General features: G+C 41.7%; 1 protein-coding gene across 10 annotated transcripts in view; it reads right to left on the reverse strand.

Annotated features, from left to right (window-relative positions):
* LOC122550035 (uncharacterized) overlaps nt 1-23,497 on the reverse strand; it is a 342,505-nt gene that overhangs the window by 274,249 nt on the left and 44,759 nt on the right. Inside the window, exon 1 of one of the 10 annotated variants that reach the window (XM_043690456.2) lies at nt 12,147-12,232. The exons of the other annotated variants lie outside the window; for them this stretch is intronic. The gene's annotated coding sequence lies outside the window, so the exon portion shown is untranslated. Of the gene's footprint in view, nt 1-12,146; nt 12,233-23,497 lie in introns of those variants that run through there. 10 annotated transcript variants of the gene reach the window in all.

Consider the following 23,497-nt stretch of genomic DNA (forward strand, 5'->3'; position numbering starts at 1 on the left):
ACCCTGCAAATGAAACCTCCTTAAATACATGTATTTGAAAGCAGTTATGTAATCTGATTCCACACTCTTGTCAAGTGTATATTTTGGATCTTAAGAACTTTCTGCGTGAAAAGATTTCTCTTCATTGTTCCTCTGTATTTCTAGGAAAAATGCTGGAGATCAGAGTCAAGGGTGTAGTGCTGGAAAAGCACAGCATGTCAAGCAGCATCCAAGGAGCAGGAGAATTGACGTTTCAGGCATAAGCCCTTCATCAGGAATAAGGCTTATGGGCCAACGGGCAGAGAGATAAATGGGAAGTGGGGGTGGAGCTGGGGTGAAGGTAGCTGAGAATGCAATAGGTAGATGAAGGTGGGGGAGAAGCTGATAGGTTGGAAAGAAGGGTGGAGCGGATAGATGAGAAAAGCGATGGACAGGTCAAGAGGGCGGTGCCAAGTTGGAGGCTTGGCACTGGGATAAGGGGGGGGAAGGGGAATTAGGAAATTGGCGAAATCCACATTAATCCTGTGTGTTTGCAGGATTGCAACTCGGAAGACGAGGCGTTCTTCCTCCAGGCATCGAGTGGTTAGGGTTTGGCGATGGAGGAGGCCCAGGACCTGCATGTCCTTGGTGGAGTGGGAGGGGGAGTTGAAGTGTTCAGCCAGGGGGCAGTGGGTTGGTTGGTGTGGATGTCCCAGAGATGTTCGGTGAAATGATCTGCAAGTTGGCGTCCTGTCTCCCCAATGTAGAGAAGACCACATCGGGTGCAAAAGAGACAGTAGATGATATGGAGGTACAGATAAATTTCTGTCGGATGTGGAAGGATCCTTTGGGGCCTAGGTTGGAGGTGAGGTGGGAGGTGGGGGCGCAGGTTTTGCACTTCCTGTGGTGGCAAGGGAATGTGCTGGGCGTTGAGTGAGGGCTGGCGGGGGTGGCGTGGATCTGACAAGGGAGTCGCGGAGAGAATGGTCTCTGAAACATTGATAGGGTGGGGAGGGAGGGAAATATATCCCTCGTGATGGGGTCTGTTTATAGGTGGCAGAAGTGGCAGAGGATGATGCGATGTGCCATAGTGTTAAGGGTTTAGATGGAGAGGAATTTGTTAAGTGTGTACAAGAAAATTTTCTGATTCAGTATGTAGATGTACCTACTAGAGAAGGTGCAAAGCTTGATCTACTCTTGGGAAATAAGGCAGGGCAGGTGACTGAGGTGTCAGTGGGGGGGCACTTTGGGGCTAGCCACCATAATTCTATCAGATTTAAAATAGTGATGGAAAAGGATATACCAGATCTAAAAGTTGAAGTTCTAAATTGGAGAAAGGCCAAATTTGACGGTATTAGGCAAGAACTTTCAAAAGCTGATTGGGGGCAAATGTTCGCAGGTAAAGAAATGGCTGGAAAATGCGAAGCCTTCAGAAATGAGATAATGAGAATTCAGGGAAAGTATATTCCTGTTACGGTGAAAGGAAAGGCTGGTAGGTATAGGGAATGCTGGATAACTAAAGAAATTGAGGGTTTGGTTAAGAAAAAGAAGGAAGCATGTGTAAGGTACAGGCAGGATAGATCGAGTGAATCCTGAGGCAAAAGTGAAGACTGCAGATGCTGGAAAACAGAGTTTAGATGAGAGTGATGCTGGAAAAGCACAGCAGGTCAAGCAGCATCTGAGGAGCAGGAAAATCGACGTTTCAGGCAAAAGCCCTTCATCAGGAATCAGTGAATCCTTAGAAGAGTTTAAGGCATTAGGAGTATACTTAAGAGGGAAATCAGGAGGGCAAAAAGGGGACATGAAATAGCTTTGGCAAATAGAGTTAAGGAGAATCCAAAGGGATTTCACAAATATATTAAGGACAAAAGAGTAACTAGGGAGAGAATAGCGTTCTTCAAAGATCAGCAAGGCGGCCTTTGTGTGGAGCTGCAGAAAATGGGGGAGATACTAAACGAGTATTTTGCATCAGTATTTACTGTGGAAAAGGATATGGAAGATATAGAAAGGAGCGAAATAGATGGTGACACCTTGCAAAATGTCCAGATTACAGAGGAGGAAGTGCTGGATGTCTTGAAACGCATAACAGTGAATAAATCCCCAGGACCTGATCAGGTGTATCCTAGAACTCTGTGGGAAGCTAGAGAAGTGATTGCTGGGCCTCTTGCTGAGATATTTGTATCATCGATAGTCACAGGTGAGGTGCCGGAAGACTGGACGTTTGCAAACGTGGTGCCACTGTATAAGAAGGGTGGTAAAGACAAGTCAGGGAATATAGACCGGTGAACCTGACCTCGGTGGTGGGCAAGTTGTTGGAGGGAATCCTGAGGGACAGGATATACATGTATTTGGAAAGGCAAGGACTGATTAGGGATAGTCAACATGACTTTGTGCATGGGAAATCATGTCTCACAAACTTGATTGAGTTCTTTGAAGAAGTACCAAAGAGGATTGGTGAGGGCAGAGCGGTAGATGTGATCTGTATGGAGGTCAGTAAGGTATTCAACAAGGTTCCCATGGGAAACTGGTTAGCAAGGTTAGAAGATCTCACAGAAAAAGGGAGAATTAGCCATTTGGATACAGAATTGGCTCAAAGGTAGAAGACAGAGGGTGGTGGCAGAGGGTTGTTTTTCAGACTGGAGGCCTGTAACCAGTGGAGTGCCACAAGGATCGTTGCTGGGTCCTCTACTTTTTATAATTTACATAAATGATTTGGATGTGAGCATAAGAGGTAGTTAGTAAGATGACACCAAATTTGGAGGTGTAGTGGACAGCGAAAAAGGTTACCTCAGATTACAACAGGATTTTGACCAGATGAACCAATGGGCTGAGAAGTGGCAGATGGAGTTCAATTCAGATAAATGCGAGGTGCTGCATTTTGGGAAAGCAAATCTTAGCAGGACTTATACACTTAATGGTAAGGTCCTAGGCAGTGTTGCTGAACAAAGAGACCTTGGAGTGCAAGTTCATAGCTCATGGAAAGTGGAGTCGCAGGTAGATAGGATAGTGAAGAAGGCGTTTGGTATGCTTTCTTTTATTGGTCAGAGTATTGAGTACAGGAGTTGGGAGGTTATGTTGCAGCCACTGCCACTGATTAGGCCACTGTTGGAATATTGCATGCAATTCTGGTCTCCTTCCTATCGGAAAGATGTTGTGAAACCTGAAAGGGTTCAGAAAATATTTACAAGGATGTTGCCAGGTTTGGAGGATTTGAGCTATGGGAAAAGGCTGAACAGGCTGGGGCTGTTTTCCCTGGAGCATCAGAGGCTGATGGGTGACCTTATAGAGGTTTACAAAATTATGAGGGGCATGGATAGGATAAACAGACAAAGTCTTTTTCCTGGGGTCAGGGAGTCCAGAACTAGACGGTATAGGTTAGGATGAGAGGGGAAAGATATAAAAGGGACCTAAGGGGCAACTTTTTCACGCAGAGAGTTGTACGTGTATGGAATGAGCTGCCAGAGGATGTGGTGGAGGCTGGTACAATTGCATCATTTTGGAGGCATTTGGATAGGTATATGAATAGGAAGGGTTTGGAGGGATATGGGCCGGGTGCTAGCAGGTGGGACTAGATTGGGTTGGGATATCTGGTCAGCGTGGACAAGTTGGACCGAAGGGTCTGTTTCCATGCTGTACATCTCTATGACTCTGTGTATGGAGGTTGGGGGGGGTGGAAGGTGAGGACCAAGGGGGTTCTGTCCTTGTTGCTTTGGGAAGGTGAGATTCAAGGGCAAAGGGCAGAGGAGATGCGCTGGAGAGCATTGTTGACCATGTGGGAGGAGAAATTGTGCTCTTTGAAGAAGGAGGCCACCTGGGATTTTCTGTAGTGGAACTGGTCATCCTGGGAACAATTGCAGTGAAGATGAAGGAGCTGGGAATAATGGATGGCATTTTTATAGGAGACAGGGTGGGAGGAGATGTAGTTTAGTTTGCTGTGGGAGTCCATGAGTTTGTAGTAGATGTCTGTACTTAGTCAGTCGCTGGAGATGGAGAGTTCCGGAAGGGATGGGACATATCGGTCCAGATGAATTTGAGGTCAGGGCGAAAGGTGTTAATGAAGTTGATGAACTGTTCCATCTAAACGTGGGAGCACGAGATAGCACCGATACAGTCCTCGATATAGCGGAAGAAAAGGTGGGTGATGGTTCCGGTGTTGCTGCGAAAGATGGACTGTTCCACATACCTGACTAAGAGGTAGGCATAGCTGGGGCCCATATGGGTGCCCATGGCTACCCCTTTGGTTTGGAGAAAGGAGGAGGATTGGAAGGAGAAGTTGTTAAGGGTGAGGACCAGTTCTGCCAGGTGGATGAGGAGGTCAGTGGAAGGGTACTGGTTGGGATTGCATGAGAGAAAGAAAGGGAGGGCTTGGAGGCTTTTGTCTTGGCGGACAGATGTGTACAGGGACTGGATGTCCATGGTGAAGATAAGGCGTAGAGTGCCAGGGAAATGAAAATCTTGGAGGAGGTGAAGGGAATGTAGGTGGGGAGTTGCTGGACTAAGGGGGAAAGGACGGTGTCGAGGTTTGCAGGGATGGGACAATGGGACAGGAGCAGGCTGAGACATTGGGTCAACTGGGGAAGTCAAGTTTGCGAATCTTTGGTAGGATAGAATCGGGCGGTGCGTTGCACCCGATGTGGTCTCCTCTATATCGGGGAGACAGGACACCAACTTGCAGATCATTTCAGAGAACATCTCTGGGACACTCACACCAACCAACCCCACCACCCTGTGGCTGAGCACTTAACTGCCCCTCCCACTCCACCAAGGACATGCAGGTCATAGGCCTCTTCCATCACCAAACCCTTACCACCCAACGCCTGGAGGAAGAACGTTTCATCTTCTGTGTTGGGATCCTATAACCACACGGGATTAATGTGGATTTCACCAGTTTCTTCATTTCTCCTCCCCCCACCTTATCCCAGTCCCAAGCCTCCAACTCGGCACCGCCCTCTTGACCTGTCCATCGTCTTTCCCATCTGTCTGCTCCACCCTCCTCTCCAATCAATCACCTTCTCCCCCACTTTCATCAGCTTAGTGCTTTTCCAGCAGCACATTCTCGACTCCTCTGTATCTCTGAAGAGAAAATGAGGTCTGCAGATGCTGGAGATCAGAGATGGAAATGTGTTGCTGGAGAAGCACAGCAGGTCAGGCAGCATCTAGGGAACAGGAGAATCGACGTTTCGGGCATTAGCCTGAAGAAGGGCTAATGCCCGAAACGTCGATTCTCCTGTTCCCTAGATGCTGCCTGACCTGCTGCGCTTCTCCAGCAACACATTTCCATCCTCTGTATCTCTGTCAATTCTTATAGATCAATGAAATATGGTTAACAATCCACTTGCTGAGGAAACAATTTCTCTTTACTGTAAATGCCTAAGCAAATTCTTCAAAATATGGAGTAAGTCTGTTAGAGCTATCCTTAACTTTCACTGACGGAAGATCAATTCCAGTTTGTCTAATCTCTTGACCTGACAGAAATCTCTCATTCCTTGATGCCATCTGGTAGAACTCCTCTGTACTCTTTTCAGAGTCTTGATATCCCTATTAATATCTAGTGCCAAATTATATAAAATGGCAGGATTTTTGACCTCAGATATTTTTTTGAGTTGGAATAGTTGCCAGCAGGGCCAGCAGTTTCCACAAAGTGAGTATTCAACTGGCCTTATAAACATCATTTAAAGGAGGTTGACAGAATTTTCAATGGTCTCCAGTTTCGCACATCAGACTATGAAGCAGTCATCCATCAGCAGCTTCAGGCTGGCCTAGTGTTGTGCTTGCTGAGGTGTTTGAGCAACCACAAGCCACAATGTAGGTGGAATTGCCAGGTTCATTCCCACTGATTGCTGAATTTATTTAATAATTATAAATACAAAATGTCAAAGCAAGTGTGCTCCTTGTTGAAATTCCCTCTCTGTTACTTACCTGCCAATAGTGACTGCTGCTCCTCAAATTGGAAGGGCTCAGATTGGCCCTTTAGCTTCGAAACCACCTATATACTTCCCCTCTCCCAAACTGAAATCTGAAACAGGAATTGCTCAAGAAACTCAGTAGGTCTGGCAGCCTTTGTGGAAAGAAAGAGCTGAAAATGTGTTGCTGGAAAAGCGCTACTGCGCTTTTCCAGCAACATATTTTCAGCTCTGATTTCCAGCATCTGCAGTCCTCACTTTCTCCTTTGTGGAAAGAAAGCAGAGTTAACGTTTTGAGTCATAGAGTCATAGAGATATACAACATGGAAACAGACCCTTCGGTCCAACCTGTCCACGCCGACCAGATGTCCCAACCCAATCTAGTCCCACCTGCCAGCACCCGGCCCATATCCCTCCAAACCATTCCTATTCATATACCTATCCAAATGCCTCTTAAATGTTGCAATTGTACCAGCCTCCACCACATCCTCTGGCAGCTCTTCCATACACGTACCACCCTCTGCATGAAAAAGTTGCCCCTTAGGTCTCTTTTATATCTTTCCCCTCTCACCCTAAACCTATGCCCTCTAGTTCTGGTCTCCCCGACCCCAGGGAAAAGACTTTGCCTATTTATCCTATCTATGCCCCTCATAATTTTGTAAACCTCAATAAGGTCACCCCTCAGCCTCCAAAGCTCCTGGGAAAACAACCCCAGCCTGTTCAGCCTCTCCCTGCAGCTCAAATCCTCCAACTCTGACCCTTGTAAATCTTTTATGAATCCTTTCAAGTTTCATAACATTTTTTCGATAGGAAGGAGACCAGAATTGCACGCAATATTCCAACAATGGCCTAATCAATGTCCTGTACAGCTGCAACATGACCTCCCAACTCCTGTACTCAATACTCTGACCAATAAAGAAAAGCATACCAAACGCCTCTTCACTATCCTATCTACCTGCGACTCCACTTTCCATGAGCTATGAACTTGCACTCCAAGGTCTTTTTTTTCAGCAACACTCCCTCAGACCTTACCATTAAGTGTATAAGTCCTGCTAAGATTTGCTTTCTCAAAATGCAGCACCTTGCAATTATCTGAATTGAACTCCATCTGCCACTTCTCAGCCCATTGGCCCATCTGGTCCAGATCCAGTTGTAATCTGAGGTAACCCTCTTTGCTGTCCACTACACCTCCAATTTTGGTGTCATCTGCAAACTTACTAACTGTACCTCTTATGCTCGCATCCAAATCATTTATGTAAATGACAAAAAATAGAGGGCCCAGCACCGATCCTTTTGGCACTTCAATCTGAAAAACAACCCTCCACCACTACCCTCTGTCTTCTACCTTTGAACCAGTTCTGTATCCAAATGGCTGGTTCTCCCTTTATTCCATGAGATCTAACCTTGCTAAGCAGTCTCCCATGGGGAACCTTGTCGAACGCCTTACTGAAGTCCATATAGATCACATCTACTGCTCTGCCCTCATCAATCTTTTTTGTTACTTCTTCAAAGAACTCAATCATGTTTGTGAGATATGATTTCCCACGCACAAAGCCATGTTGACTATCCCTAATCAGTCCTTGCCTTTCCAAATACATGTACAAGAGGCAAGAGGCCCAGCAAACACTTCTCTAACTTCCCACAGAGTTCTAGGGTACACCTGATCAGGTCCTGGGGATTTATCCATCTTTAACCATTTCAAGACATCTAGCACTTCCTCCTCTGTAATCTGGACATTTTGCAAGATGTCACCATCTATTTCCCTACAGTCTATATCTTTCCCACAGTACATACTGATGCAAAATATTCATTTAGTATCTCCCCGATTTTCTGTGGCTCCACACAAAGGCCGCCTTGCTGATCTTTGAGGGGCCCTATTCTCTCCCTAGTAATCCTTTTGTCCTTAATATATTTGTAAAAACCCTTTGGATTCTCTTTAACCCTATTTGCCAAAGCTATCTCATGTCCCCTTTTTGCCTTCCTGATTTCCCTCTTAAGTATACTCCTACTTCCTTTATACTCTTCTAAGGATTCACTCGATCTATCCTGTCTATACCTGACATATGCTTCCTTCTTTTTCTTAACCAAACCCTCAATTTCTTTAGTCATCCAGCATTCCCTATACCTACCAGCCTTCCCTTTCAACCTGACAGGAATATACTTTCTCTGGATTCTTGTTATCTCATTTCTGAAGGCTTCCCATTTTCCAGCCGTCCCTTTACCTGCGAACATCTGCCTCCAATCAGTTTTTGAAAGTTCTTGCCTAATACCATCAAAATTAGCCTTTCTCCAATTTAGAACTTCAACTCTTAGGTCTGGTATATCCTTTTCAATCACGATTTAAAAACAAATAGAATTATGGTCGCTGGCCCCAAAGTGCTCCCTCACTGACGCCTCAGTCACCTACCCTGCCTTATTTCCCAAGAGTAGGTCAAGTTTTGCACCTTCTCTAGTAGGTACATCTGCATACTGAATCAGAAAATTGTCTTGTACGCACTTCAGAAATTCCTCTCCATCTAAACCTTTAACACTATGGCAGTCCCAGTCGATGTCTGGAAAGTTAAAATCCCCTCCCATAACTACCCTATTATTCTTACAGATCGCTGAGATCTCCTTACAAGTTTGTTTCTCAATTTCCCTCTGACTATTAGGGGGTCTATAATACAATCCCAATGAGGTGATCATCCCTTTCTTATTTCTCCAGCGACCCTTCTTCAGCAAAATTGTAGTTTATCCCTCTTCCCATTGTGGAACAGCAGAAATATGAAAAGTAGATCTTGCATTTCAATATTGCCTTTCATGATTATTAGACATCCAAAATCATTTTAAAGGAAATGAGGTACTTTGTAAGTATAATCAATAATGTCATGGACGAAATGCAGGAGCTACTTTGCATGCAGCAGGTTCTGACAGACAGCAATGTGATGATGACCAGATAATCTGTTTCTATGTTGTTGACTGAGGCATAAATATTGTGCAGAACACTGAGGATAACTCCTCTGATGTTCTGCAAGGTAGTCCCAAAGAACCTCTTGCATTCAGCTGAGAGGAGAGGACAAGAGATGCAGAGAATCAGTTTAGGGATAAATGGGTCATTTTCAGATTGGCAAAGAATAACTTGGAATGTCACGAGGATTAGTCGTGTGCCCTCAAGTACTTACAATCTATATCAATTACTTGGATAACGAGACCAACTATATGGTAGCTAAATTTGTTGATAACAGAGGACAGGTACAAAAAGAAAGTTGTCAAGAATACATGAACAGTTTACAAAGGAATTTAGAAAGATGAAGTAAGTATGTCAAACAATTGGCAAATGGAGTATCATGTAGGATAATGTAAATTTGTTCGCTGGGAGAAAGAAAGTAAAAGCAATATATTGAGACAGACGTCAGTATTTTTTGGCGCAGAGAGATCTATGATGCCCCCCTGTGTCACAATTGAAAATATAGGTTGGAACATTTGCAGTCTTCCTGTTCTCTGGCACCTGTCTGACCTTAAAGTAGCATTTAAGTATTGTGATGAGAGCTTCTGCTATTACAATGATAGATTCCCTCTGCATCCTAAACTGCATACCAGCTAGATTGAATAGTGTTTTGCCTTTGTATTAAGGAGGTTGGAATTTAAAAATTAAAAAAAAACGAAGCTTCTCTAATCAGCCCATGCAATTGGGATTGTATTATAGAGCCCCCTAAGAGTCAGAAGGAAATTGAGAAACAAACTTGTAAGGAGATCTCAGCTATATTCCCTTCAATATGGAACTTTGAAGAATAATATAATAGTAGTATGTAAAATAGTTAAGAGAATTGATAGTCAGGTGTACAGTAGTTCTGTCGTAGAACTGCTAACTCAGGGGCTTGGCGTAATAATCCAGAGAATGTGAGTTTAAATCCCACTATAGGAATTTGAAAAACAAAATTCTGTTTGAAGAAAACAGTGTTTAAGAAAAGCTGGCGATGGAACTGTTGAATTGTTATTAAAAGCTCAACAGGTTCACTGACTTTCTTTAAGGCTAGAAGTCTGTTATCCTTAACCAATTTGATTTATGTGTGAGTCCAGTTCTTCATCAAGAGGATTAATTCTTACCTGCCCTCTGCAGTTGATATTGTACCAAAGTGCTACTCAGTTGTTAAGAAGTAGGCTAACTAGCAATGCACAATAACTGCAAGTCTTGCCAGTAATGCTCACATCCCAAGTATGAATATTTTAAAAATACAGAGACATTTTTCTTCTGATGAAGAATTTTGGAACAAAAATCTAAATGTCTAAAAGTTAGAACTAAACTGAAAAGAAGTGAAATCAAAAAGCATGTTTTCACACAAAGGTTAGTGAAAATCTAAAACTTATACCTCAAAAATATCTATAGAAATTAGATTTTTAATTTGTTAAGTATGAAGAGATATTGAGCAAAGACAGATAACTGGAGTTCATCTTCGAATTAGCTGTGATTTAATTAAATGGTGCAACAGGCTCAAGGAGCTGCATTCAGTTTTACTCTGCTCTATCAATAGAAACAAGGCAGAGCATTATAATTTTTCAGATTAGCAGGAATCCTAGAAGTCCAAGAATAAAAGATTTCTATTTTCCAATAATAGCAGTATCCATTTCATAGGAGATGAGTCCACCTATTCATCTCATTAGCCAGGTGAATGATCACCTCCCAGTTGTAAAAACATTTTCATTTTAAGCTAGTATAGACTAGCATTATTTTGTACCTAAAGGCAAATACCTGAACTTGTGCACAAGCAGACTATCCTCATCATTGCTGGCATACATTGATTCTTTGTCTCAATGCATTAAATTTAAAATCTTCCTTGTTTCAGAGTTCTCCATACATTCATCCCACTCTAACCTCACAACCATTTCCAGTCATATATCCTTCCAGAATCATGGAAGCAGTCTAAGGATACAGGCTACATCATTTAGGTTTGAGATGAGACCACATTTCTTCACCCAGAGAATGAATTCTGTGTCACAGAAAGCAGTTCAGGCCAAAACAGAAAGAGTTAGATATTGTTCTTAGGCTAAAGGGATCAAAGGATATGTGTAGAAAGCAGAAATTGGGTAATTAGCCGAGATCATATTGAATGGTGGAGTAAGCTCAGGCCTACTCCTGCTCCGACTTTCTATGTTCACTTAGACCTATGACTTCAGTCTTCTGCAAATGACCCTTTCCTTGTTCTGCCATTGATGGAAATACCTTCAGGAGACGCAATAGCCTACTGGTATTATTGCTCGACAATTAATTCAGAAACTCGGTAATGCTCTGGGACCCAGATTCAAATTTTGCCATGTATGATCATGGAATTTGAATATATTAAAGAATCTGGAATTAAGGGTCTAATGATGACCATGAAGCCATCGTCAACTGTCAGAAAAATCAATCTTGTTCACTAATATCTTTTTAGGAAGGAAATCTGTCATTCTTACTTGATCTGGCCTGCATGTGGCTCCAGACTCTCAGCAATGTGGTTGATTCTTAATTGCCAGATGGGCAATTAGGGATGGGCAATAAATGCTGGCCTAGCCAGAGATGCCCACATTCGTGAATGAATGAAAAAAAAAAAGAGTCCTTGACTTTCCTCATTAAGAAATCCTCCTTAAAGGTATTTGCCTCTCCATTATTCTCTCCATTTTGAATGGCTTCTCTCATCACTTTCAATTACCCAGCTTTGAATCCCTCCTAATCTCATGTTCCATAGTTCAGGGTCTGTTATCTCATTGATTTCTATTTTAAAATGTCTTGGGATGTTTTGTATTTAAATGGGTCTGTGTTAATGCAAACTATTATTGTTTATTCGACTCCTTCTTCTTGATGTTTGGTAATGGGAAACCATAATATGGATTATAGCTAATCTCTGACCTTGCTGAGTTAAAGACATTAAACATTTTAGTAAATAATTGAACTTAATTTAATTCCATTAAAACAACACAAAAATTATGCTGTGCTGACAATGGCCAAACAGAGGAGTATACATATTCAAAGCTTTGTCCAGACAAAACCTTTGGACTGTAAATATTCTCAAGTAAGTACCAGCTACCTAAACAGCTAGTCATGGTTTATTGTCTAAGACAGCTTCAGACTGTCTAAAGTATAAAAGATCTGACATCTGTTTACTGACATCAACGTTTATTAACACAGTAGAAAAACTCTGGACATGGATCAACTTAAGCTATTTCCTGTGACTTTTTTTCACTAGCAAGCAATGAAATAAAATAGTATAATTGCATATACCTAAACATAAACATGCAAAACAGTGATAGCATATAAAAAAATGTATTTACTGAGAAAATGAACTTCATGTTTCAGTGCTGTAATCACCAAGCTGCCTGACCTGCTGCGCTTTTCCAGCAACACATTTTCAGCTCTGATCTCCAGCATCTGCAGTCCTCACTTTCTCCTGTAATCACCAACAACCATGAAACGGCTGCAGCCCAAGTATTTTAAGTGAATTTGATGTTTTTCAAGAGTGTTGTTTAAAAAGGTACAGAATTTGAAAGAACATGATGCAATATAATAATGTAATTTCTTTACAGAATAAAATGGGACTTTTTAAAGAAATGACAAATAGGCTTATTTTCAGTAAGAAAAAGAAGAAACCATTACTGGATCTGGTATTATGTAATAGAGTGGATACAACAGAGCTTGGACAAATGTGAATTAATTATTATGTGGAAGTGCTGGTGTTGGATTGGGGTGGACAAGGTTAAAAATCACACAACACTAGATTATAGTCCCAACAAGTTTATTTGGAAGTACTAGTTTACGGAATGCTACTCCTTCATTGTCTAAGATGATATGTCATCTTGTTTTATAAAACCTTAAGTTATCTCGTGAATGTGACTTAAAAGAAGTTCTGGGATTTACATATTAATGAACCAAAACCTGCAACCCATTCTAAAAGATGAAAGACTTAACAGCAATCTAGGTTTGTTCAATATATCATTTCAGTTGCATGACAATGTGATCTTTTGCTATAAATTCTGTGTCTTGTCATTCCTGCTCCACAGCTACCTGATGAAGGAGCAGCACTCCAAAAGCTAGTACTGTACTTCCAACTAAACCTGTTGGACTATAACCTGGTATTGTGTGATTTTTAACTGAATTAATTATTGGAAGCCAGCAGTTATTTCTTAAAGGCAAATCGTGTTTTACTAATTTGATTAGCTTCTTTGATGAATGGAGAGGATTCACAAGGGCAATGTGGTTGATGTGGTATACATAGAAGTACTAAAGGCAGTTAATAAAATGCCATTTGGACAGGAGGAAGATATATTGTGAAATTTTCCAGTAATCAGTACCAAGATCTTGATATACATTAATGACCTAGGCCTCACTATAACATTTGCAAATTTGCAGATGTCACAAAACTTGCAAGCATTATGAACTGTGGTGGGAAAATCTATTCCACAGTTGAACTGAGCTTTCGAAATTGGCACTACCTAGCCTTTTGTCCTTCACTCACCACAACATTTCTGCACCTGTTGGTTTACTTGCCTGCACCCTCACTCTCATATTTGTTAAACTAATCCTCAACAAGCTGTTAGTCTGTCTTTCCTAGGCCAGTTCCTTGTCCCCTACCCCACCATCACCACCACCACCACCACTACACCCCTCATCTCCACCCCCTTAAGTCTATGGAACGCAGGCTTAAAATGATATGATGTACAATTGATTTAGCCATCAACAACCAAGTAGAAACACTGAAATATAGAAAATAGGAGCAGAACAGACCATTTAGCCCATTGAACTTGTTCCACCATTCAATACATGCATAGCTAATCCTTTATCTCAATGCCATAAGCTTTCCACCACCAATGCACAGTGACAGAAGTGTGTATTCTTTATAAAATGCACTGCAGCAATTTGTCAAGGCTCCTTCAACAGCCCCTTCCAAACTGCAACCTCTACCACAAAAGGAAATGGACAGCAGATGCATGGGAACACCAGTTGAAGTTTTCACCACTGAAGTTCTCAGCCAGGCTATATATCTTTGACTTGGAACAATTGCTATTCCTTCACTGTTGCTGGGTGAAAACACAGGAACATTTCCTAACAGCACAATGGGAATACATACCTACACCACATAAATTGCAGTAGTTCGAGAAAGTAGGTCTGCATTACTTTTTTCTATTTTTAGGATTGGGAAATAAATTCTGGTCTTGACAGTGGAGTTCAAATCCTAAGGTGTTCTTATTATCATTCTACCAAGGGGAGCAGATTTTCCCTACCTCTTCTGTCTAGTCTCTTCTTGATTTTGAATTTCAGTATTAGATTTCCTCTTAACCTTCTCCTTTAAGGATAACAGTCTCAGCTTTTCCCACAAGCCTGGAACCATTCTCAAAACCATATCCACAAACTCCCTAAAACCTTCATGTCAATCCATGTGTGGATTTGTTGTTTTGTTTAGATGGTCTTGGGCTTCTTGTGCACTGTTGGAGCTGAATGAGCTCAATCCTGATGAAGGGATCTTGCCCGAAACATCGATTCTCCTGCACCTCGGATGCTCCCTGACCTGCTGTGCTTTTCCAGCACCCCACTCTCGACTCTGATCTCCAGCATCTGCAGTCCTCATCTTCTCTACATAAATATATTTGTTCCTTTCAAGGGAGCTAGTGGTGATGTACTAATATCACTGGATGAACAATCCAGAACTCCAGCCTAATGTTTTGGGAACGTGAGTTCAGATCCAACTATAGCAGATGGTGAAATTTGAAATCAATAGAATTATGGCATTAAAAAGCTAGTCTAACAAATTTCTAATCATTATCTATTGTCCTTAAAAGCCCATCTGGTTCAATTATGTCATTTAGAGAAGGAAATCTGCCATCCTCAACTAGTCTGGCTTACATTTGACTCCAGACCAAAGCCTTAATTGCCGTGGACAATTAGGAATGAGTAATAAATGTTAGACTTGCCAACAATGCCCACATCCCATGAACAAATAAATAATCAATAACTTCTGGGTTGACATTCAAAATTACAGAAGACAAAAATAAATATAACTTTTACCCCTTTTTACTTGCTTAAAGCTTGTTTAAGAAAAGGTCATGCACTTGAAATGTCTATTATTTCCCTCACCAAAGATACTGCTTGATCTGTTGAATATTTCCAGTTGAATACTTTCTCTTTTATTATATATGTAATACTGTCCTGGTACTCAAAGCATTTCAGGATGAAGTCCAAATAGGATGAAAACCTATTTCTGCTGAATATGATAGGTACAGAAATTGCGTAAAATTCAGCAAATTGTTTTTTTGTAGACCCTTAAATGCTTGCAGCACAGAAGGAGGACATTCAGCCCATTATATCTGTGCTCGTCAACAAGTATCTAAGTACACAAATCCAATTTTCCAACTCTTGGCCCATAGCTCTTGAAGCAACAACAATGCAAGTGAATATCTAAATACTTCTTAAATGCTGCAAGTCTTAATGACTCAATCAAACTTTCTGGCAATGAGGTCCAAACTCCCACCATATTCTGGGTGAAAATAAATTCTCCTCAACTGTCCTCCTGGCCTTCTACCTCATACCTTAAATCCCCCTAGCTATTGACCACTTAATGATTGGAAAAAGTGCTTTCCTTTTACTCTATCTATGCCCCTTATAATCTTATACACCTCTATCAGGTCCTGAGCCTTTGCTGCTCTAAAGAAACAAAAAACAGCCTGTCCAATCATTTCTTAGAGCTCAGAACCAACAGCCCTCGGAGCACCTTGGTAAATTTTCTCTGCATCCTCTTTAGTGCATCATGATATGATGAGCAGAACTGCACACAGTACTCCAGTTGTGGCCAAACCTGCATCTTACATAGTTTTAGTTTCAGTATAACCACCCTGTTCTTGTAGTTTCTGTTTAAGCTAATAAAGGCAAATATCCAATATGCTTTCTTGATCTTTTTATCTAACTGTACGGCTATCTTCAGGGATCATTAGGTATACACACCAAGGTCCCTCTGATCTTCAGTATTTTCTAGGGTCCTATCATTCAAAGCCTAAAACCTTGCCTTGTTAGTACTCCCCAAGTGCATTGCCTCACACTGTTCAGGACAGTTCTGCCCTGTTAATATTCTCCTGCATTTAACAGCTATTCTCTTTATTATTCACTACCATTTTTAATTTCATCTGCAAACATCTTGATCATATTCCCTAGTCCCTACATTTAAGTCTAAGTCATTAATGTACACCAAATAGCAAGGGTCCCAGCACCAAGCCCTGTGGAACCCCAATGGAAACAGACCTCCAGTTATAAAAGCATCCTTCCTTTTAAAGAGGAAAAGTTAAAATAATTAACCTTAAAATAGGGTTTGTTCACTGAATTAAATTATTCAATATTTTACTACTAAACCATCTGATTACACTATAAATATATACATATTTCATTTTATTGTTCGAGAAGTTAACATTTTAGTTAAACACTATCTAATTGTTCTGAAATCCATAATTAATATTTTAAACTATGATGTTCATCAAATTAAATATTGTATTATTATGCATTGTACATTTTATTTTCCATTAGGATCTTAGGTATCTCTAGGTACTGAGTTGTTTGTAATGGAAGTTGGACTGCTATGTCTGATAAGATTTTCTCTGTTGTTTTTCTTGAAGTATGGGCCAGGAACTGGTGGAAGGCAAGGGAATAATGTATGCTATCCGAGTTTGACCTTAATATTCAAATAGGATGATGAGTCTCTATTATGTCACTGCCAATAAAAGGTCTTTAGTCAGGCTTAGATAGTCTGGTCAAATTTGGCAGGATTACAAAACATTAATACATGCAAGATTTCCACTGTGAAAGGTGATGCACAATGATTACTTACAATCAGGTTATTTGTGATGCCTTTTAAATATTTGAAGTTTCAAAACTTATTCACTTGTCAAAAGCTGGCATTTCAAGCATTACATTGCTGAAAGGCATAATTGATTGAAAACATGTCTGCCTGCCTGTTGAGAAAGGACTTTTTTGATCTCACATGCAGGAAACTATCACTCCAGTTATAATAATTGCTGTGTTTTGCCTTATACAGTATTTAGATCATTCAGTTTAACCATAGTTCCAGCTGATTATGGCAAGGCAGAACTTTGTGACTGGATGGGTGTGCAGTGTGCAGAAGAAGCTTATCAAACTTCTCAATTTATAGGATTCTGATAAGTAAAAAAAATTCTATTTTGATAGCAGTGAATGATTTAAATTGTCAGAACCAGGTTTAAATCACCAAAATGTGCCATTTCATATGCTGGTTTCAATAGTTTGTATGTATATTTCTTTTTAATCATCAAGTTGAGCCTTTATAATGATCTGTAACAAAATGTTTTTCTGTTTATCAGATAAATTGCAGCTCAGTGTTTCCAGGTTTTTTTAGTGCAGGTGATGATAGGATGAATTGCAACTCTGGTGCATGTTACTCTCAGTTACATCATATATTATAGAGAAAACTTCTGGAATGAAATATTACTATTATGAAATAAGTATTCACATACTAATTTCTACAATTTTTAAAAATGGCAAAAATGTGAGAAGACAAGCTTTGGAAAGGGAATGTCTTGGTTCTAATTTTACATTATCTCCACAGTTTCTTTGTATCTTGAATAAAAAAAAAACTGGGAACCCTCCAACCGCAGGGGATGAACTTGGACTTCACCAGTTTCTTCATCCCCCCTCCCCCCACCTTGTCTCAGCCGGATCCCTCCAGCCCGGCACCGCCTTCCTGACCTGCAGTCTTCTTCTTGACCTCTCCGCCTCCATCCTACTCCGACCTATCACCCTCACCTTGACCTCTTTCCACCTATCACATTTCCAACGCCCCTCCTCCAAGTCCCTCCTCCCTACCTTTTATCTTCTCCTGCTGAACACTCTCTGCTCATTCCTGAAGAAGGGCCTGTCCCCGAAACGTCGAATCTCCTGTTCCCTGGATGCTGCCTGACCTGCTGTGCTGTTCCAGCAATAAAGTTTCAACTTTGATCTCCAGCATCTGCAGACCTCACTTTCTCCCCTAAAAAAAACAGGCAAAATAAGTAATATTTTATTTGGTAGCTATAAAATCTCAATCCATTTCTTAGTCATTATTGTGCCACAACACAAAATTCCAAATAGTTGGGCAAACATCAACAGCGAGTTACAATACTTTTTAATAAGGGCATAAGATATAGGAGCCAAATTAATCCATTTGGCACATCAAGTCTGCTCCACCATTTGATCATGCTCGATACATTTCTCAACCCAATTCTCCTGCCAGCTCTCTGTAAACTTTGATGCTTTTCTTAAACAGTAACATATAGACAATAGACAATAGGTGCATGAGTGGGCCATTCAGCCCTTCAAGCCTGCACCGCCATTCAATATAATCATGGCTGATCATTCCTAATCAGTATCCTCTTCCTGCCTTATCTCCATAACCCTTGATTCTACTACCTTTGAGAGCTCTATCCAACTCTTTCTTAAATGAATCCAGAGACTGGGCCTCCACTGCCCTCTGGGGCAGAGCATTCCACACAGCCACCACTCTCTGGGTGAAGACATTTCTCCTCATCTCTGTCCTAAATGGTCTACCCCGTATTTTTAAGCTGTGTCCTCTGGTTCGGCACTCACCCATCAGCGGAAACATGTTTCCTGCTGTCCAATCCTTTCATAATCTTATATGTCTCAATCAGATCCCCTCTCAGTCTTCTAAACTCAAGGGTATACAAGCCCAGTCGCTTCAGTCTTTCAGAGTAAGGTAATCCCACCATTCCAGGAATTGACCTCGTGAACCTACGCTGCACTCCCTCAATAGCCAGAATGTCTTTCATCAAATTTGGAGACCAGAACTGCACACAGTACTCCAGGTGTGGTCTCACCAGGGCCCTGTACAGCTGCAGAAGCACCTCTTTGCTTCTATACTCAATTCCTCTTGTTATGAAGGCCAGCATGCTATTAGCCTTCTTCACTACCTGCTGTACCTGCATGCTTGACTTCATTGACTGGTGTACAAGAACACCCAGATCTCTCTGTACAGCCCCTTTACCTAAATTGATTCCATTGAGGTAATAATCTGCCTTCCTGTTCTTGCCACCAAAGTGGATAACCATACATTTATCCACATTAAACTGCATCTGCCTTGCATCTGCCCACTCACCTAACTTGTCCAGGTCACCCTGTAATCTCCTAACATCCTCCTCACATTTCACCCTGCCACATAGCTTTGTATCATCAGCAAATTTGCTAATGTTATTGCTGATACCATCTTCTATATCATTAACATATATTGTAAAAAGCTGCGGTCCCAGCACGGATCCCTGCGGTACCCCACTGATCACTGCCTGCCATTCTGAAATGGAGCAGTTTATCACTATCCAATCTATAACTTTGCCCCCAATATCATGCGCCCTAATTTTACTCACTAACCTCCTGTGTGGGACTTTATTAAAAGCTTTCTGAAAGTCCAGGTACACTACATCTACTGGATCTTCCTCGTCCATCTTCAGAGTTACATCCTCAAAAAATTCCAGAAGATTAGTCAAGCATGATTTCCCCTTCATAAATCCATGCTGATTCTGTCCTATCCTGTTACTACTATCCAGATGTGCCGTAATTTCATCCTTTATAATAGACTCCAGCATCTTTCCCACCACTGAGGTCAGACTAACTGGTCTATAATTTCCTGCTTTCTCTCTCCCACCTTTCTTAAAAAGTGGTATAACATTAGCCACCCTCCAATCCTCAGGAACCGACCCCGAATCTATTGAACTCTGGAAAATAATTACCAACGCATCCACAATTTCCCGAGCCACCTCCTTCAGTACCCTGGCATGTAGACCATCAGGCCCCGGAGACTTATCAACCTTCAGACCTAACAGTCTCTCCAACACCAAAACCTGCAAATATAAATTCCCTTAAGTTCAGGTCCTTCAGCCACTGTTACCTCAGGGAGATTGCTTGTGTCTTCCCCAGTGAACACAGATCTGAAGTACCCATTTAATTCTTCTGCCAATTCTTTGTTCCCCGTAATATATTCCCCTGTTTCTGTCTTCAAGGGCCCAATTTTAGTCCTAACCATTTTTTGCCTTGCACATACCTAAAAAAGCTTTTACTATCCTCCTTTATATTATTGGCCAGTTTACCTTCGTACCTCATTTTTCCTCTGCATATTTCCTTCTTAGTAATCCTCTGTTGCTCTTTAAAAGCTTCCCAGTCCTCAGTTTTCCCACTTATCTTTGCTATGTTATACTTTTTCTCTTTTAACTTTATATGTTTCTTAACTTCCCTCGTCAGCCACGGCCGCCCATGCCTCCTCCTGGGATCTTTCTTCCTTTTAGGAATGAACTGATCCTGCAACTTCTGCATTATACACAGAAATATCCACCATTGTTCCTCCACGGTCATCCCTGCTAAGGTATTGCACCATTGATCTCTGGCCAGCTCCTCCCTCATAGCTCCATAGTTCCCTTTATTCAACAGAAGTATTGTCACTTCCGACTGTACCCTCTCCCTCTCAAATTGCAGATTGAAGCTTAATGTATTATGGTCACTACTGCCCAATGGCTCCTTCACTTCGAGGTCTCTGACCAATTCTGGTTCGTTACACAATACCAGATCCAGAATTGCCTTCTCCCTGGTCGGCCCCAGCACCATCTGCTGTAAGAATCCATCTCTGAGGCACTCCACAAAGTCTCTTTCTTGAGGTCCAATACCATCCTGATTCTCCCAGTCTACCTGCATGTTAAAATCCCCCATAACAACTGTAGTAACATCTTTGCGACAGGCCAATTTCAGCTCCTGATTCAACTTACATCCGACATTCAGACTACTGTTTGGGGGCCTGTAGATGACTCCCAAGAGGGTTTTTTTACCCTTAGTATTTCGCAGCTCTATCCACACTGACTCTACATCCCCTGACTCTAAGTCCCCCTGCGCAAGGGACTGAATATCCTCCCTTACCAACAAGGCCACCCCACCCCCTCTGCCCGTCATTCTGTCCTTGCGATAGCACGTGTAGCCTTGAATATTCATTTCCCAGGCCCTGTCCACTTGAAGCCACGTCTCAGTTATCCCCACAATATTGTATCTGCCAATTTCCAAAAGAGCCTCAAGCTCATCCATCTTATGTCTAATGCTTCGTGCATTCATGTATAGTATTTTTAATTTGTTACTGCTCTCACCCTTCCCATCAACCTCTATTTCAGTCAACCTTACAGCATGATCCCTTTCCGAGTTTTCTGCCTCATTGATACAGTTGTCTTTCTTGACTTCCCTTGTTCTAACTTTCCCTTCAATTTCCTTTTTAAACATCCAGTTTGTCCCCTCCCCCCCGCTACTTAGTTTAAATGTAGCGGTGTTGCAGTAGAAAACCTGCCTGCCAGAATGCTGGTCCCTAACCTATTAAGGTGCAAACCGTCTCTCTTGTAGAATTTATGCTTACCACAAAATATACCCCAGTGATCCAAGAACTTAAATCCTTGTTTCCTGCACTAGTTTCCCAACCACACGTTCAAGTCCAATATCTCCCTGTTTCTGGCCACACCAGCCCGAGGAACTGGAAGCAAACCAGAGATAACCACCTTGGACGTCCTGCTTTTCAGCCTTCTTCCTATATAGCTCTGTCTTGAATAAACTTAATGACGTGACCCCCACAGGCTTCTGTGGCATTGAGTTTCACAAAATCACCACCATTCTGGCTGAAAATATTCTTTCCCATTTCAGTTCTAAAGAGTTATTTCTTCACTCTCGTGCTGTACACTCTGGTCCTAGTCTGTCCTATGAGTGGAAATATCTTCTCCACGGTCCCTCTATCCAGACCTCTCAGTATTTTGTAATGTTTCAATGAGATCCCCCCTTATCCTTCAAAACTCCATGGAGACCCAGAATCTTTAACTGCTGTTCATCCCTTCATCGTCAGATCATTCTTGTAAATCTCCTTTGGTCCCCCTCCAAGGCCAGCACAACTTTCCTTAGATCAGAAGCCCAAAACTACTCACAAAACTCTAAATGTGGTCTGACCAGAGCCTTATACAGCCTCAGCAGTATATCCCTTCTCTTGTATTCTAGCCCTTTCAAAATGAATGCAAAATTGCACTTGCCTCCCTAACTGCCATCTGCATGTTAACCATAAGTGAATCCTGAACTAGAATTCCTATGACCCCTTATGCTTCAGATTTCTGACGCCTTTCCCTGTTTAGAATATAGTTTATGCCTCTATTCTTCCTCCCAAAATGCATAACCTCATACTTTCCCATATTGTATTCCATCTGCCAGTTTTTGCCCACTCTCCTAGCCTGTCCAAGTCCTTCTGCAGCCTTCTCGCTTCCTCAATGCTGTCTTTCCTTCCACTTTCATTGAGTCATCTACAAACTTAGCAACAATTCCCTCAGTTCCATCGTCCAGATCATAAATGAATAACATGAATGGTTATTGTCCCAACATGGACTGCTGCAGAAGTCCACTAGTCACTAGCTGCCATCCTGATAAAGACCCATTTATCCCCACTCTCTCTCTCCTGTCAGATAGTCAATCCTTTAGCTAGTTCTTGCATCGAACATCATGGACTCTTGTCTTATTTAGCAGCCTGTTATGTGGCAGTTGTCAAAGTCCTTCTGGAAATTCAAATAGATTAAGTCCACTGGTTCTCTGCTGTCTAACTGACTTCTTGCCTCCTCAAACAATTATAATGGATTTAACAAAGCCATAGTAACTTGGCCCTTTTTTACCATGCAATTTCAAGTAATCCGCAATCTCATCCTTAATAATAGACTCTAAAATCTTATCAATGACCAAGGTGGGGCTAATCGGCCTATAGTTTCCTATATACTGTGACCCTCTCTTCTTAAACAGATGTGTTATATTAGCCATGTTCTCGTCCTTTTGGACTCTCCCCGACTCGATTGATTTCTGAAATATCACAGCCAATGCTTCTACAATTTCCTCAGCAATCTCCTTTGGAAAGCTGTGCTGTAGTCCATCTGGTTCAGATTATTTCTCCACCTTTCAGCTTCCTTGGCACCTTCTCCTTAGTGATGGCTATTGCACTCACCTCTTTCCCCTGACTCTGTTCAAGTTCTGGTATGCTACTGGTGTCTTCCACTATGAAGTTTGATACAAAGTGCTTTTCAGTTCCTCGATCATTTCTTTGTTCCTATTACTCTTTCTCCAGCCTAATTTTCCAGCAATCCAATGTCCGATCTTGCCCCTCTTCTATCTTTTGATATCTAAAAATAGTCTTTCAATATTCTTATATTACTAGCTAGACTACCCTCATATTTCATCCACCTCCCCCCCCCCCCCCCCCCCCCCTCCCCACCACCACCACCTCCACATTGCATTTTTAAATTATCCTTTGCTGGTTTTTATAGGCTTCCCAATCCTCTGGCTTCCAATTAATCTTAACTGCATTGTATCTTCTTTATTTTGCTTTAATGCTGGCCCTAACTTCTCTTATCACCCATGGTTGTCTCATACTCCCCTCAATATGTTTCTTATTCATTGGAATGAATTTCTGCCTCCTGAACTACCCCTAGAAACCACTTCCATTGCTGCTTCAATGTCTTCTTCGCTAGGCTCCCTTTCCAATCAACTCTGGCCAGCTTATTCCTCACATCTTTGTCATTACCATTACTCAATTGAAATACAGGGTGAATTCTGTCATGTAACTGTACCTTAAGCT

This window comes from Chiloscyllium plagiosum, unplaced genomic scaffold (assembly GCF_037043375.1).
Source record: "Chiloscyllium plagiosum isolate Xiang-an unplaced genomic scaffold, Cpla_swu_hap1 HiC_scaffold_5, whole genome shotgun sequence".
Lineage (NCBI taxonomy): Eukaryota > Metazoa > Chordata > Chondrichthyes > Orectolobiformes > Hemiscylliidae > Chiloscyllium > Chiloscyllium plagiosum.